General features: G+C 43.3%; 1 long non-coding RNA gene across 1 annotated transcript in view; it reads left to right on the forward strand.

Annotated features, from left to right (window-relative positions):
• Nucleotides 1–782: 782 nt before the first annotated feature.
• LOC128832248 (uncharacterized) overlaps nucleotides 783–14125 on the forward strand; it is a 32856-nt gene continuing 19513 nt past the window's right edge. The window contains exons 1-3 of the long non-coding RNA XR_008443940.1: nucleotides 783–813; nucleotides 10918–10987; nucleotides 11937–11981. This is a non-coding gene — a long non-coding RNA (uncharacterized LOC128832248). The remainder of the gene's footprint in view (nucleotides 814–10917; nucleotides 10988–11936; nucleotides 11982–14125) is intronic.

Below are 14125 nucleotides of genomic sequence, written 5' to 3' on the forward strand. Positions count from 1 at the left end.
CTATGTATATTTAGGGCTCATTTTCCTTTTCTACCACTGAAATGTAGCATGGAACTGCAATGTTGCCTAGTCTCACAATTTTATTGAGAGATTTACAATTTTGTGTGTTTTTCATAAAGTCCCAGTTATCAGATTCAATTATTATGTGAGAATCTCAACTGTTGTTTTAATGAAAAGAAGTTTCTATCTTTCGGGTTGCAGAGAAAAGGCTTGAAAACAGGGACCCTAAATGCACCAACACCAGCAGCCAAATAAAAAGAATCCCAACATTCTTTTAAATCTCAATCTCATGATTTTTGGAGCGTGGCTCATGTTTTTTCCATACTGGCAGCAGTATTGTTGTACAATACCACCAACACAACAGTCTAGAACCTTCTTTTCTTCAGCCCATTTGTGGAGGACAGCACTGCGAGCAGTTCTATTCTTGTGAAATCCTCATACTTGCTGAGTGCAAGGACCCCCACTCTTGTATCCAGCCCTTTGTGCTCTCTCACGCCCTTTCAGGAGTCAGCAACTATCTAACCCTGTATGTTTATAGCAGAATTTTGAACAACAAGAAGATTTCTGATACAAATCCTAAAAGACCGGAAAGGTCCCAGGATAGGACACATACAACATTTAGAGACTTTCAGGTTTTCACTTTTCAAAGGAAATGAATATGCCTAGTAAACAAATTGTATCAGATTGCTGATAGGCAGAGGTGAAAGTAAGCACTACCCCAGTGGTGGCTGGGCTCCCACGGTGATTTAAAGGGCACTGAGCTCTGCCTCTTCTGGTTGAGGCCACACTCCCGCTCAGGACTTTGGCGTACCGGTAAGTCCTTTAAGTTACTTTCACCCGTGCTGATACGTTATTCCAAATTGCAACACTGGGCCAAATTTCTGATTCTAGTTTGGATAGGGATGCCACCCCACAAAATAACCATTCTTGCAAGCATTTAGACAAGATGATAAAAATGTGTCATTGATCTGACAATTTCTGCCAGTCAAAATATCAGAAATCTAGCTGTATCAGCTAATCAAATGATGTTTCCACCCTTTAGGGCAGTGGTTTTCAAACTGTGGATCACAATCCAGTACTAGGTCGTGGAATGTAAGGCACTGGGTCATGGCAGCTCTGGTCAACATCGCTGACCATTGGCAGTACTGCCCGGCTAAGGCAGGCTAGTCCCTACCTGTTCCAACACCATGCTGCACCCCAGAAGTGGCCAGCAGCAGGTCCGGCTGCTAGGTGCGGGGGGCCACGGGGCTCTGCTTGCTGCCCCGAGCACCGGCTCCCAGTCCTTGCATGCCTCCCTCTAAGAGCCGGACCTGCTGCTGGTCATTTCCAGGGCACAGCGCAGTCCATAACTGTCCATGCCAGGACAGGCGGGAAGCCTGTCTCTGCACCCAGGCTGCACTGCTGACCGGGAGCTGCTGGAGGTAAGCCCATGCCCCAGTTCCCTGCCCCAGCCCAGAGCCCCTTCCTGCACCCTAAACCCATCATCCCCAGCCCCACCCCAGAGGCTGCACCCCCAGCCCAGAGCCCTGACTCCCTACTGCACCCCAACCCCCTGCCCCACCCCAGAGACACCTCTCACACCCTGAACCCCTCATTCCCAGCCCCACCCCTGCATCCCAACCCTCTGCCCCAGCCCTGAGCCCTGACCACACCCCAAACCCCTCATCCCTAGCTCTGTTGGGTTGCGGGCATCAACAATTTTCTTCAACTGGGTCACCAGAAACAAAGTTTGAAAACCACTGCTTTAGGGCAATCATCTCTGAAAAACAGCTTGTGATGGTTCAAAGCAATCAGATCCAAATCTAACCTCTACCCCTGATTCAACCTTAAATCCAAAGTTTGACTCCCACTGAAAAGCTACTCCAAAGAAACATTCCTCAGCCCATCTCTAATTACCATACAGAACTGTTATCGGAAGAGCAGACTAATATTCAGGTACAGGTCAGTGAAGCCAAAGCATTAGGTTGACTTATCAAATAATTAACAGGGTATAAGGTATCTGTAAAACTGACTTATAAGAAATGAGGCCTCTGCAAGAGACTGGAGAGGAAGCATTCTAGAGGGTTCCCTAAAGCACATTAATACTGGGAAATCAGTTCTTAAAATAAATTGGTTCCAGGTTCACATGAAAAGGACTGGGATTTTCAAGTGGAAAGAGCCCTGCTTTATGTGAATCAGTTTTCATTTCAATCACTCCACCCTTCCCCACATGTTTGAAAAATTCCATTTTGACACCAAGCTTCTGACTTAATTCACAAGGTATAGAAGACAAGAGATGGAATACTGGGCCTTTAGAGAGCTTTTGCTAAAGTTGTGAAACTCAGTGAAAAATGGTATGGATTTTCCTTTTTGATACGTTTGAGGATTATCTTCCATCACTGGAAAAAGTTATAAAATGATATTCTGAGAGAATACCTGGAATTGATATTTCAAAGGGCTTCTTTTGAAAGGATGATTTATAGATCACAAGACCAATGGGTCTTTTATCAAAGAAAATGGATTCCTTTTCTGAACTATTGAGAAAAGATTGATGGCATCCTGTAGCATAGTTCTACTTGTGTAAGTTGTTTAGTGCTGGTAGATTACTACAGTTATATCAACTCAGGTCCTATTACACTGCACACAATACAATGCACATACTAAATTGTAGATGAAGTAAGTTCTTTCTGGTATATTTCAGGTTCCCTGAATGCAAGATTTTAGTACAATGCTATCTATCATGATGTATCTTATTCTGCTTGAGTGTATTGATCAGAGTCTAATTAGGTGTAGGATATGTGGCATGATAGATTGACACAAATGGTGTCACGCATATAGTTTTATTTTCTTTCCATGATTAAAAAGGTGTATATATGTGAGTATGTATGTAAATATGTGTGTACACATATATAAATATTACATATTTGATACATTATAGTCTGATCCCATTCCCCTCCAAGCCCATGATTAAATTCCCATTGACTTTAGTGTGAGCACAAATGAGCCATATACTGTGTGGGGATGCCTTGCAAAACTATATCCAGACAATGGGAAATAGTTGGTGTTTTGTTTGTTTTTTAAGGACAAAAAATATCCCATTAGCTTTTTCATTATCATCATCAGCTCTTCAAGAAGATGTTTTCCCCCAAGGGTTAGTTACTAAGATGTAAACAACCAGAAAAGAGTCTTAAACAGTCTGACCAAAATTTACTCCCCATCTCAATTAAACCAGTTAATTTTATGTGGCAGCTGTGATTTTATATTCCTATCAGACCCCCTGTCATCTAGAGAGGCTTCCAAGATAAATGAATTGAAATGTTAAAAAAAAATAAACAGAACGTTTTCTTAATTTTTTTAATTTGTACATAATAGAGAAACAAAAAATTGTGATTTTTTGTGTTGTGCAGGTTATCTTTAAATGGTAAGTTGCAATTCTTGCCTAAGATCATCCAAGACTACACAAGGAGCTGCCCACTCTTATGTAGAAGTTGGGAAAAGGGGGAGGACAGCCATCTGCTTCTGTGCCATTCCCTTCCCCTGCACTTCCCTTTCTCCCCGCCCCCAACACACACATACATACAAGCATGCACACACACACAAAACTCTGAGGAAGGCATTCCATCAATCTGGGTCCACATGAAGAAGATGGTAGAGACAGGGGAAGAGTAAGTGCGACAGGGGTAATGCAAATAATTTCCCTGCCATCACCTATTTTATAGAGCCTAAACTAAAAAAATCTCAGGCTGTAATAATTCCACAAAGCCCTCCCTCATGGCCAGCAACGGGCAAGGGTGATTCCTGCAAGTGTTGGTCTAATGGGACCATTCTCCTTATGAACACAGAAGAGAGGGGTTCCCAGGGGCTAGAGTCAGCATGGAAACACAAGGTCTCAACAAAAATGGCCTCCCACAGCTCTCCAGACCTATTGTTGCCTCTTTTTGGACCCAGTCAACATTTGGTGCCTTGCCAGGTTGTTTCTCTTGGGTAGAGAAATTGATTATAGCATCAGGTATATTCTTATGCAATCCTGTTTATTTACAAAGAATGTACAGTAGAACCTCAGTGTTACAAACACTTCAGGAATGGAGGTTGTTCGTAACTCTGAACAAAACGTTCTGGTTGTTCTTTCAAAAGTTTACTACTGAACATTAAACTTAATACAGCTTCAAAACTTTACTATGCAGAAGAAAAATGCTCCTCCCACACCCCTTTTTTTTTAGTAGTAGTTTACGTTTAACACAGTACTTTACTGTATTTGCATGGGTGGGTGGGGGGTTGTCTTTGCTGCTGCCTGATTGTGTACTTCTGGGTCCAAATGAGGTGTGTGGTTGACTGGTCAGTTTCCTTGTTCACAATTTTCAGTTCTGCCCCTCTGATTAGTTCTGTGCCCCAAGTAGTTCCGTCTCTCTGCTCTCACTCAGAACTCTCTCAGGGCTCCATTCATGACTGCTTCTCTTTCTGTCTGCAGGCTCTCTCTTTACTTTCTGCTGGCTTCCTTCTCTCACTCACATACAGCTTGTCAGACAATCCCCAAGCTCTTCTATTTGAACTCAAGGAACCCCCTCATGCTTAGCTTCTGATCAGGCCTTGCCATGCAGCCCATTGCCTTGGGCAGTAGCCTCCTCTTGGTTCCAGCTCTCTCACTACATAAAGGTACATTTAATTGCTCTTCCATTGATTCTGAAAGAACAGTGCTTAAACACATCCATTGGCTTTAACTCAGCCTGTGATTGTTTACAGATCAAAGACCTACTTGATGGCAGTCATTAATACCTTCCACCGAACACTATTCTCTGGGGATTAGCTATAGTATTACCAACTCCAAGTGTTCAAAAATCATAGCAACACCCCAGAAAAGCACAACATTTGGCTTGAGATATTTTTAAAAATACATTTGAACATAAGAACAGCCATACTGGGTCAGATCAATGGTCCATCTAGCCCAGTATCCTGTCTTCCAACAGCAGCCAATGCCAGCTGCTTCAGAGGGAATGAACAGAACAATTATTGAGTGATCTTTTTATTTGCCTTCTGGTTTCTCAGAAACATATTTTCAGGCTTTTTCTTCACAAACATAAAGGCTAGAATTTTTTTTTTTTAAATGAAAGCTGAAATTCTCTTGTCGGGACTTGACTCCAGGAGCCAGGGACATAACACCAAATATCACAAGTCTGTGAATAAAACCTTGGCAGCATTGAAACTGTGCCTCCTAATGGAGAGGCAGGAGAGGAACTCCACAAGCTGATCCTTGTGGAAATAGCCTCCTTTCCTTGAGCCCTCTACCATGTTTTTTTCCATGTGATGGGATGGTCCTGGCTCAAGTAACTGGGTGCCATGTAACTGAATTGCAGAGAAGGTTCTGGTGACAGCATGCGCAGGGGAGAAATTCTTATGAAAAATACAATGTGCTGTATTGTAATAATGTGTTACAAAGTGGACTAGCATTTTACTTATTTGTATTTTGTTAGCCTAATCAATTAGACACCGTGATAAGGATGAGGATAAAGTCAGGACTAAATCTCCCACAGAAGTTGCTCTTTAATGTAATAGGCTCCTCTCTAATATACTTCAAGGACAGCTCTAGTTTTTTGTTGTTTTATATTTCTTTATTTTCAAATCCCTGGATGTGCCACATTGTAAAAGAGGCTAGTCCCATAGCTGCTAATAAGAGTTTTGTTTCTCCAATGTTTTTGCTGTTGTCTATGTGCTTTGTTCTGTTGGGTTAATGTGGCATATCTCCAACACAGCTTTGGAAAATAATAATGTGATTTGGGTTTAGTATCATCATTAAACCCGATTAGCAAAGTATGCTCACAAAAATCCATAATTAGCTTGGAAAACAAGAAGAGGGGTTGTTTTGTTTTGTTGTGGGTTTTTTTGGTTTTGGTTTTTTTTGTGCCAAGAAACTGAGAGGACCTTGCCTCAGTTAACTGGATTTTTTTTTTTTTTGTAAATAAGCGTCTACACCACGTTACTTTACCCTTTGCATTTTCATGCATCCTATAAACATGTTTTTATAAAATATACCAAACCTGCTAAAACTCTAAATTTCCCCTTAAAGTGATCAGCAGGTTTTTTAAACAATCAATGTTTTTTATATTGCTGAATACACAAATAAGTGTAGAGCATCTTAGAGGTGAAGAATGGTTTCATGACTAGTGCACTAACCTAGAACTTAGGCGATTTAACTTCAATTCCCTGTTCTACTTCTTTTGTCCTTATGCACAGTGATGGATTGCTGCATGGGCCAATGGGCTCTTGCCCAGTGCCCCTGGCCAATTTGGGGGCCCCCAGGAGTGCTGGAACTTTGACCACACCCATTGCTCCTCTGCTCCCTCCCCCCCCCCGGGGAACCCCACTTCCTGGCCAGGCCGGAAGCCAGAGCTGCCCAGGGAGCTGTGGGGAACCCCATGCCCCCCACCTGCCCTGGGCATGGGGGTGGGGTGCCTGAGAGCAACCCCCAGCCCATATCCCTGCCCCCCTGGGACAAGTGGAGAGTCCAGGGGCCCAGGGGTTGGGGGGAGGGCATAGCCCTTTTAACAAAAGAAACCTGCCTTAGGGAAAGGTGAGAGTGGGGAGCACCTCATCATCAGCACCAGCCCCTGCTCAGCCGGGGCCAGCAGACTCTGTGTGTGGCTGCAGCTCCCAGGCCCGGTTCATAGGTGGCAGGTGAGTCCTGTTCTGGGCAGAGGGACCCCAGCTTAGGGGAGGGGGAGGTTGTAGTGTCAGGAGCCGGGGAGGGGACACGGGCAAGGTGTAGGGATGAACATAAGGTCATATGTCACTCCGCCTCCCATTTCTGCCTACACTGAGCAGCTCTGCTCAGCCTGAGGTTGCCAACTTTCTAATTGCTGAAAACTGGACATCCCTGCCCCGCCCCTTCCCCCATAGGTCCCACACCAGCCTCTTCCCCCAGGCCCCACCCCCCCGCTCACTCCTTTCCCCACCTCCCTCCATCGTTCACTCCCTATCTGCCCCATCACTCGCTCCCTCCTATCCCAGGACTCACCTGCCACCCGCAAAGCCAGGCTGGGAGGAGCTGAGGTGGAGCCTGCCTGCCCAATCATGGCATGGCAGGGCGGAGAAGGGGGTCAGCCCCTGAAGTGAGAGGCTGAGGTGGGGACACAGTAGGGCGGGGGGGGGCGGTCAGTCTCTTGAGCCAAGTGTGGGGACGGGAGGGTGGACAGGATCCCCCTACCCAGGCAGCAACAGCGCTGGCAACTACCTCTCTGCCAGAGAGGCTGGAGCTGGTCTGGGAGCCAGCCAGCCACTTCTGTCCCCCAGCAGCTGAGCAGAGAGCAGCTCCTCCAGGCTCCAACAGCAGCTGCTGCTCTTCTTGCCCTCTTGGCGGGCAGCTGCTTGTGGTTACTCCAGTAATCAGACTTTTAGTGTCAGCACTGCTGACTGGACACTGCCGGGTCCCCATTTCGACTGGACTTTCCGGTCCAATGGGGAAGGGAGGGTGGGGAGAGAGAAGGGGAATGTGGGAGTGGGGAAAGAATGGGGGAGGAGGTGGTGGGAGGAAGAAGCAGTGGGAAAGTGAGATGGGGAAGAGGCAGTGGGGAATAGGGTGAAGTGAGAGGAAGCAGCAGTGGGGAAGGTGGAAGGAGGGGAAAGAGGCAGTGGAGAAAGGAATGGGATGGGGGGGAAAAGAGAAAAGGAATGGAGAGAGGAGCAGGAGGCAGGGCCCCATGGCAAAGGGAGTATGGGGGGTCTCAAAAATTCTGTGTGCCCAGGGCCCTAAGAAATCTTAATCCACCTCTGCCTATGCATATCACTTAATCTCTCTGCATCTCAGTTCCCCATCTGTAGAATGGGGATAATAGTACTTCCCTACCTCAGAGGGCTGTTGTGAGGATAGTTGGAGGGGATGGTCTGATGGGACAGCCTATGATGGCATGTGGCCCACTGGTGACTACCAGTAGCAAAAATCCTCAGCTGCTGGAGACAGGACACTAGATGGGGAGGGCTCTGAGTTACTACAGAGATTTCTTTCCTAGGTATTTGCCTGGTGAGTCTTGCCCACATGCTCAGGGTCTAATTGATCACCATATTTGGGATCAGGAAGGAAAATTTCCTCCATGTCAGACTGGCAGAGACCCTGGGGGGGGAGGGGGAGGAGTTCGCCTTCCTCTGCACCATGGTGCATGGGTCACTTGCAGATTTAAACTAGTGTAAATGGTGAATTCTCTGTAACTTGAAGTCTTTAAACCATGATTTGAGGACTTCAGTAACTCAGCCAGAGGTTGGGATCTATTACAGGAGTGGGTGGGTGAGGTTCTGTGGCCTGCGATGGGCAGGAGGTCAGACTAGACGATCATGATGGTCCCTTCTGACCTTAAAGGCTATGAGTAAAATATACTAGAGAGTCTGGGATGGTCAGATGCTTTGGTATTTGAAGCTATGCAAATAGCAAAAAAAAAAAAAATACATTTTACAATATAAATAATTTGGACGTACCTATTTTTTCTGTTTCTCAGGTACATGCCCCTGTGATTGTCAAACTCTTATTCCATTACATCCCAACATGTGCTGTTCCAGCAAAGTCACCATTACCATTCAGTATTGTTGGATTATAGAGTCTTCCCATGGGGCTTTAGGTCTGTCTGTGACAGATTAAGTTGGGATCAATGTTTGGGTCAGTCTGGCCCTGAACTCTGAATAAAGATACTTTTCCACACCCCTGTTGCCCCCACAACTCCACTCCTCCTCCTACAAACACACATGCAAACCCCTCTCTACATGGATTTAGGAAGTTTTCAATGGAGATCCCACTTGATTTTTTTCTGGTCATATCACCTCAGAGAGTGGTTTTAGGGCCCTGCATTTTTGGATTATGGAGACCATAGGTAGCCTTATTTTGGGAGCCTTACCAAGAATTTGCAGATCTGTAACACAGCCCTCCCACTCCCCAGTGTGGCAGGATAACAGAACATCAAAGAGTAAAATTCATCCCTATGCAGAGGGGCAGAACAAAGCCTATGCAACACTTAAGTGCTATGTGCACACTGAACTCAGTTCAGAGACTTGGGTTATGTCTTTCATGACTGAATGATGTTAAGGTTTGAAAAGTTGCTGTTTAAATATTGTTGTAATGTGGTGGAAATGTTAAGGAAATTTGCAACTGTGAAGGTAAACATATGCTCATTTTAAAAATAACACATGCAGGACCATACATCTCTAGGGAGTAAAGATGGAAATAGATGATCCCTACTTAAATATGAGAAACAAAGGGCTCATTTCAAAGAGGCCTACACCGGCCTCTTTTGTGCACATGCACAGGCTTAGCACCAATATATGAATTTACTTGTGCAAAACCCTTTGGGACAGTTTTTTTTTCACCCCAGCACCAGGCTTTAATCAGATGGATTAAAGAACCTGCATTAACCTATCCTAACATTTTCCACTTGTAAACTGGAAGGGTAGGTATATCATCATATAACTGAAGACCATACTATTGGCATTCATATACTTAACAGAGCAGACAAACTGCATGTGTCAAGTGGTGAAGGTCTCAAATCATACAATACTAAGAATCTATAGGGGGCACAGTTAAGGTTAATATATGAAACCACTATCTGGAGTTTAACAACAGATATTTAGGCCATCAGCTACCTTCCATTGAAGTGAATAGAAAGACTCCAAATGATTTCAGTAGGAGTTGGATCAGGCACTATAAATACCTTAGAACATTGAAATGTGTATTGCAAAACTATACAACTACACCATACAAACCAAATCAATAGAAACATTCTTTACCTTCCTCTTTTCACACTTACATGAATTGCAACTTCCCTGTCATTTAATACTTTAAAAACCAAATGAAAAAGAGTCAGCCACAGGATTAATGATGAACAGAGAGAAGCGATGATTTCCTATTTTAGCAGCAACAAAAAGTTTAGAACAACCTTCAAGTGTCGTCAGGAAAGGCAATGCAGAAATTCTCCCTCTTTCATGACACAATTCTGTCAATTAGTTGAATATAGCAATTAACAACCCTTTTCTTTATTATTTGTGAAGAACCAAAACTTTCTAAAGATGATAAATGGCTCCTTGGAAAATGCAATGCTGGGTTCTGCTAAATTTGCACTTTTCTTTTCTCCCTCCCACCCCCCACCAATTCTTTCACATAATCAATGTGGGGAAAACATCCCAAGGAAGAAAACACCAAGGAGTGATCTAAATGAAAATAAAGTGCCTTTCCATTCTGCAAATGACCAGTTTGAGGACACATTCCTACCCACAGTAATTAACGGAAAAGCTAACATAGTTAGCAAAATTAGGAACTGAACCTCATTTTAATTGTTTTGAAACTAAATAAAAAATACCCAGTGTATTCAGATTATGACCTTTGAGAATTCTGGCTTCATTAGCATTTCAAACAGCACAGCACAAAATTAAGATAGGAAATAGACTTACGATGTTCCTTCGTCTAAAGTGGTATGTATCATTAATGTGCACATAATTAAGAGCTGCCAATGTTTGTCCCTTTGTCTCTACTAATAATGGCATATTATGCAAATAGCACTTTTTCGCACTAATATTTATTTGGGGGTTATTCTTTCAGTTTATTTCAAGTGTATTGATTAAGGCAAATTATTCTTCTCCCGCAACCTGGAGCGCAGAGAGAGGGGCATTGCGTTACCCCACCAGACTGGGATAAAAGAATCACACAAGTTAGAGACAGCATGCAGTTATACCACACTGTGCTGTGATCCTTTCAAATCTCACAGGGCTAGGCTGAATGGGAAACCACCAGGGACCATCTAAGTGCTCCAGGCAGTGGTGCTGATGCTTCAGTAGGTGGCACATCTCTCTCCGAGGTATATCATGTTGCTAGAAGATACTAGCCTGCTGAACGGAACATCCTTTTTTTGTTGTTTTTCTCTTTTTAACGTGACATGAAAACAATGTTCTGACCATTTGCCATCATTACAGGTAACTAAATTGTTATGTGTGTTACTAAACAGCTGCTGCATTCCACTCAAGAGAGAGCTGCATTTCAGTGGTGAGTGAAGTTATTCCTATATAACTCTTACCTAATTCAGAGGAATGCAACTTAATTAATACTGAAAAGCACTTCTGAATCTTGAGATGAAAAGTGCTATAGAAAAATAAGCCTTTACTGACAGGTCTATTGATCTTATCAAATGCAGCCCCCTGCCAGTGCAGGATTTTTCTTTGTAGCACTAGGGGCAATGGGCCTGTTTCCCCACTGCATAACTTCACTTGAAATCAATGGAGTTATGCTGGCATAAAATTGGAGTAAACATTTTAGTGAATCAGGCCCAGTGTCAAGTGGTAAGAGCAAAGGCTTGGGAGTCAGGACACCTGGCTTCTATTCCTCAATTCCTTCTAAATTTCCTTGTAGCCTTGGGCAAGTTACAGATTCTGTACACCTCAGGCTCCTCCTCTAGCAAATGGCAATAATATCCACCTTTGTACAATATTTTTAGATCCTTCCATGGAAAGTGATAAATCACCCTAAATATCAGGCGTTGGCACAATTCATCAGTACGCTACATCTGCTTTGTGCTGCTCCACTGACAAAACCAGCAAAGCCAGGGTTACGGCTGCTTTGGGTTGCCAGGGCAGCACAAAGCAGATGGAACATACTGGTGACTGTGGTCATTTATTATTATGAAGTATTATATTCTCTGGTTTTGTTTTTACATGTCTCAAGCAGTGGAGCTTCCACCACTCTCCCTAGACTATTCCACATTCAAATAGACCTCAATGTTAGGAATTTTTCCCTGCTATTCAGCCTAAGTTATCCACTACTTAATTTCATCCCATGACTCCTAGACATACACCTCCTTGGATGTTCCTGAACTATCCTCCTTCCTTCTTGGTATTTAGAACCTTAAAATACAATACCTGTAGGCAGTTACATTGCCTCTGTCATCAGCTGATTAAGCCATATGATGTGTTCTTTTTATTCTTTTCTGTTTATACAGGCCTGACTGAGAACCTCAGAAGACTATGCAAGCAACATGTCAGAGGTAAGACACCATTGGACCAGGAAGTTCACAAACAGCTGATTGATTGCATGGTGGTCTTGGCTCCTCCTCCGTATCGCTATATGCTATACTGCATTAAACAACAGCTAAAACACACCCAACTATTCTCCTAATATATCACTTTTCCATGTACTTGCCACAGTGATGTTAAATGACCACAAATGGTGGGGAAAGTGGTCTGCTCTATGACAAATGGGAGGAGAGGAGTCCACAAGACCACCTTTGTATTAAAATGTTGTGCACACTATAAATAAGTTTAAGAACCGCTGGAGAAGGTAGACAGACATTTGGCTGGTTAGTTCACATAATGAAAATGGGTAAAAACTGGCATCACTAGGCTGCTGTGCAATTGTCTCAATATCACAGATTAAAGTATCAACCTCCTAAGGGTTAAAGAAATAATTATTATGGGGCTAGGAGATTTATTAAACAGGAATAGCTCAAAGATTAACCAGATTTGCTGATCCCAGCAAAGAACTAAAATTAAGATGTAATATTTTCTTTTTTCCTACCTGTTTATCAATGTTAAAAAGACAATTTATACTTTGCAGTTCTCTAGTTTGGCCAGTGTACTTCACAGCAGGCAGGTAATATTAAACTGTCTATCACAATATGCTGCCCTTTCCCAGTTGTTATATTATCAAAGCCTATTGAGATTAGAGCCATGGGAACCTGAAGAAAATTCTTTCATTCCCTTTTTGCTCAGTGGCTGATAAAGTTAAAAGCTTACACTCCTGTTTTCATCTTTAATGGGGGAAAGTGAAATCCTAAAGGGTCCCCCAACAGTACTCAATGCAATCAAGATTGGGAAATGTTACAAAAATCCAATGAACTCACATACGCAGGTGTCACACAATAGCTTCCTGGGATGCCATAACAAAGTGGGAAAATTAGCCAGGCAGGAACCAAAAGCCATTGTTTCCACTCAAAAACATTGGGGTAATCTGTTCAAAGATTACAGCCATCTATCACTCATGGCATGGATGAGAAAAAGATGGCTGAAGTTAAATCCTAACTAGAAGGAAGGGGAAAACACTTTGAATAGCTTGCCACCACAGAACTGCCTCCATTAGCCAAAGACTTAGGTCCACAAATCATCAAGATGCCTTGCAGTTCAAAGGTGGTTTTAGATGCCTTGCTGGCTCTGGACTCACACGTACCATCATCCAAGAAAAAATGCATCCTACCACTTCTGGCTAGGAGACAACAATACATCCTTACTGATCATGACCCAATTTTGATCATACATGCCCTTGTTACTTCTGGATTAGATGTTGCAGTGCTGTTTATATGGACTTCAGAGCATCAGCCCAGAGAAAACTGCTACTGGTGCATAATACAGCAACAGTTCTGCTCCACCTCTTTGGCCTAGAATCACTTGCAAACCCCATTCTCCACTCTCCTCACTATCTCCCTACAGAACACTGCATTAAGTTTAAAGTTAATATCTAAATCCATATTTTCAAGGCTCTAAATGCTCTAAGACCAGGATACCTAAAAGACCACTTCTCTTGACATCTCCACTCCTCAGAAACAATTTAACTGTCTACTGAAAGGATGACATTTGTATGTGCAGGTGACAGGTCTTTCTTGGTTGATGTCCAAGAAATCACTCCCATAGGAGCTAAGGGTATGTCTAGACTAGAGTTTTTAACTCAAGATTGACAAGTTAACTCACCTTTGTACACACTAGTCTGGAACTCCACAAACATTTGTTCCAAGACACAAACATCTGTGGTGTACGGTAGGGCTCAACCCAGAGAAAACTGGTACAGCATATTGAGGGTAAGCCACAAACAATTGTGTCCTGGGACAAACCATCCAGACAGCACTTACAAAGGCGTTAACTGCCATGAGTTCATTGGCTGTCAAGTTAAAAATCTTGAATGTAGACAACCCAAAGTATAACAAGGAATCTCACTATATGCTGGCTTCACTTCTCCACCCTTGTTTTTCCATGAAGTAGGGCATGACATAGTAGATAATTTATATATTTATTTAAAAGAAAAAGAAAGCACATCCACCTCATCTTTCCCTCTGAGCAGAGGAATGGAGAGGAAACCTCATAACAGAAGCTAGTCTCCTTGTTTATTTTAACTCTGGCAGGCATTTGGATGCCATGATGA

This window comes from Malaclemys terrapin, chromosome 2, assembly GCF_027887155.1.
Source record: "Malaclemys terrapin pileata isolate rMalTer1 chromosome 2, rMalTer1.hap1, whole genome shotgun sequence".
Lineage (NCBI taxonomy): Eukaryota > Metazoa > Chordata > Testudines > Emydidae > Malaclemys > Malaclemys terrapin.